The sequence below is a fragment of the Hemicordylus capensis genome, chromosome 1, assembly GCF_027244095.1.
Source record: "Hemicordylus capensis ecotype Gifberg chromosome 1, rHemCap1.1.pri, whole genome shotgun sequence".
Taxonomy (NCBI): domain Eukaryota; kingdom Metazoa; phylum Chordata; class Lepidosauria; order Squamata; family Cordylidae; genus Hemicordylus; species Hemicordylus capensis.
In genome coordinates, this window is record NC_069657.1 from 140835706 (window position 1) to 140839558 (window position 3853).

The window sequence follows — 3853 nt, forward strand, 5'->3', positions numbered from 1 at the left end:
TTCTTCTGGTGTCGGGTCTACATTTACAATGGGATATTATTCCTATCATTTCAGCCTAGTAGGCCATGCGATGAATTGGAAAAAGCTACTTAGAAAATGAGTTTTGTAGTCCCCCCCCCCCAATGACTACATAATCTCTGCAAGTTTTGTGTGTAGGCAATAACTCTCCATTTAGGAAACATTTTAGAGGAATGACCCAAACATTGGCTTTTGAAGTATTACTTTGCCCCATTTGGGCCCCAGAAAGTTCAAAATGACTGAAAGAAACCCATACTGTATTGAGTTAATTTGTGGGAGCATCTTGGAAAAGATGCAAGATAAATAGTGCAAAATGTGTATAACATACATGCAAGGGCGGCTCCACCCATGAGGTCACATTATTTATTTATTTATATTTCTATCCCGCTCTTCCTCCAAGGAGCCCAGAGCGGTGTACTACATACTTACATTTTTCCTCACAACAACCCTGTGAAGTAGGTTAGGCTGAGAGAGAAGTGACTGGCCCAGAGTCACCCAGCAAGTCTCATGGCTGAATGGGGATTTGAACTCGGGTCTCCCCGGTCCTAGTCCAGCACTTTTAACCACTACACCACGCTGGCTCTCAGGAGATGATGGCCTCAGGTGGCAAGTGAGCCATGGGCAGCTAGTGTACTCCCTGCTGCCCTCCACCGCTGTTGTCCGGCCTCCCTGCTGCCACCCCTGATCTTTTACAGTTTCCCTTTGCTGCCTCCACTTCCAGCCACTCAACTTGCTGCCCTGCCTCCTGGGCTGGAGCCCAGCACTAGCACTGCTCCTCTTGCCTCTTGCTGGCCTCACCTCTGGTGCACTCTGTCCTGAGGCCAGCACTGCAGGCATCCCCCTTTGCAGGCCAGTCTGTCTCTTACCACCACTGCTGCACTGGCTTGCACACTCGTGTCTCCCTCCAGCAGCAAACCTGTCCACTTTCTCTCCTCCCAGTGGGAGTGATTTTACCTCTAATGTGATTTTGAACCTGAGAAATTGAAATATCTTGTGTCTGGAAAGTACTTCCTAAAACATGAGCTAAAATGTAAATATAAACTATAAGGATAGTCTTTCTCCGGATAACTTATTCTACAGGAATTGAAAGCATTGATGCTTACCCTGTTAGACAGTAGGACATGTTAATTATGTTTTCATTAGATTCTGTATACCAATTTAATGGTGCCAAATAAGGAAAATATGATTTTCCCACAAAAGGATATTCTTAAATTATTTTGAACTATTGTGCATTGATTCTCCAGCTACTTACATGGAGTAAAAAATGGAGTATATATAAAACTGTAATTTATTGTAGGTGTTGCCACTGGTAGAAAAGGGTGTTTGATGTTTGGCTCTAAAAATTGTACTCCAATAGTATTCATGTCAGATTGTTGCATAGTTTCTGATAGGCTAAATGGGGGAAAATTGTTTTATAACATGCAGCTGAAAGAGCCTCTGGGCTCTAGGAACTCTTTTTTCCCTTTAGTGAAGTCTGAAAAACAAGAATTATCCCATGCTTGTTTCCATAATACTCCCATACATCTATCCATTTTGGATTTTGAACCCCTTGGGGCTCAAATTGGTCAGGAAGTGTGAAATGTAGAATCCCAAATTCTTGCATCATTTTTGGTAATTTGCTTTTAAGGTAATTACTTTAAACATGTCCTAATCTCACCCTGCAAATAACTTATGGGGAGGTCCTTGCTTACATCAAAAGCAGAGTTTATGTAGTCCCTGGGCAGGCAGGGGTGGCTGCCATGGAAGTATGTGAACTGCCCTGAGCCGTATTGGAAGGGCGGTATATAAATCTAATAAATAAATAATAAATAAATAATGAACCTCACTTCATGACCTATATCAGTAGCAGGCCCAATACAGTATAAGGGGTGTGTGTGTGTGTGTGTGTGTGCTTGCTGCAGCTTCCCCTTTATTTACCTTGCTGCCTGTCTGCAGTTAATACCTCATAGCAGCTCCTTTTCTGGCTGTTTATTAGCAGAACTTACATTAGGCTGCACTATGTGAGTTTGCTTTATATAGAGTTGCCTCTCAATAGCTCTCTAAACGCAGTAGCTGACATACTGCACAGCTAGCTGGGAATCCAAGAGGGGTGCAGGCTTGCTGCTTCCCCACCAGCCAAGAGCCTATCCATGCAGCTTCAGTAGGCAAGGCTGCTCTGTGTCTCCAAAGCTGTGCGGCACAGCCACTGGTTGAAACATTCATAACATGGCTATGGGGTGTTTTTTTTCTACATGTGCTATCAGCATGCTCACTGCTTTTTCAAGATGTGCTTCTGATGTTTTTTCTTCAAGTTGTCATTTGGAGCATTCAAGTGGACTGCTTTCATGTGAGATATGCTGCTTCTAATTAATCTTAAAGCTGGCCAAACCCTTCCTCCAAATGCAAAACAAACAAAAAAGGCTTTTTATAGATCGACCATGAAGAGCCACCTCTCATTTTACTGCTGATGGGATCTCTCTTATTTTAAAATGCTTGTTGCACTGTAATGTCCCAGTTCTATATGATTGTGATTTCCCCCCCACATAAATAAATAGTAAAAGCATAGGTTGCCCCTGCAGGAAAAAAGAACCATCTTACTCCTCAGAAATTCTATGTGGCATGGGACAGATATATGTGTGGTACACAGGTGAATGTTTGTGTGGGATGTATTTCTTTATATAGACTTCTGCTGAGCACTGCATTTGAAATAAAAATAAAGGTCTCAGTATCCAGATGGTTGCACTTCTGACATAAGTAATAATGGATGGATATTAAATGTATTGCTAGTCATGTTCCCAGCTCAAGTCTATACACTAAGACCCTTGTGACTATGTTTTTTCTCATGTTAGCTAACTTTTATCCTGGTAAACAATATGCATGTGTGTGTATCATATCTTGTTTTTCAAAGTCATCCTGCCAGATATTCCATGCCATTCTTGTAACAACCACATCGACTGTTTGAGGAAGCTTATGAAAGATGGGTGCCTATGTCTAAACACACAGATATTCATTGAAACAGGCTTCCTGCTGGTCAAGGATTATCCCTGGCATGAAATTAAATTTGGGACTGAATACTTGATTTGGGGTAGGGTGTTTTTGTTTCCCACCCGCCATAGTTGCTATTAGCATATGGTGCCTACTCTTTTATAAGCTCCAGTCTGACAAATATAAAGCATGCATAACAATGAGGGGGGTGGAGATTGTGTATTTTAGGAATCTCAGGTATCCATAAATTCGCAAGGACTCTGTCCTAAGCCAGGCTGTTCCTCCATTCATAAAACTTAGGAAAGCTCCGGATCCAATAAGGTCAGACTGCTGGCTTGGTAGCCAGTCTTGTGACCAGTTTAATTACCATGAATATGAGAAACTGGAGAGATAACACAGCTCTATTCCATAAGAACAGCCCTGCTGGATCAGGCCCAAGGCCCATCTAGTCCAGCATCCTGCTTCACACAGTGGCTCACCAGATGCCACTGGAAGCCTACAGCAAGAGTTGAGGGTATGCCCTCTCTCCTGCTGTTACTCCCCTGCAACTGGGACTCAGAGGCATCCTGCCTGAGGCTGAAGGTGGCCTATAGCTCTCCAACTAGTAGCTGTTGATAGACCTCTCCTCCATGAAGTTATCCAAGTGCCTCTTAAAGCTATTCAGGTTGTTGGCTGTCATCACTTCTTGTGGCAGAGAATTCCACAAGTTGATTATGCACTGTGTGAAAAAAAAATACTTCTAACTTCTAAACAATTTCATACTAAATTCAAAATAATTGAAGGACTAGCCCAACCAGTATCCCTGGCACAGAAGAGAAAAAAGGCAAGAGCATCTATTGTTACATCCACCTCCAGCCTGTCCATTTCAATA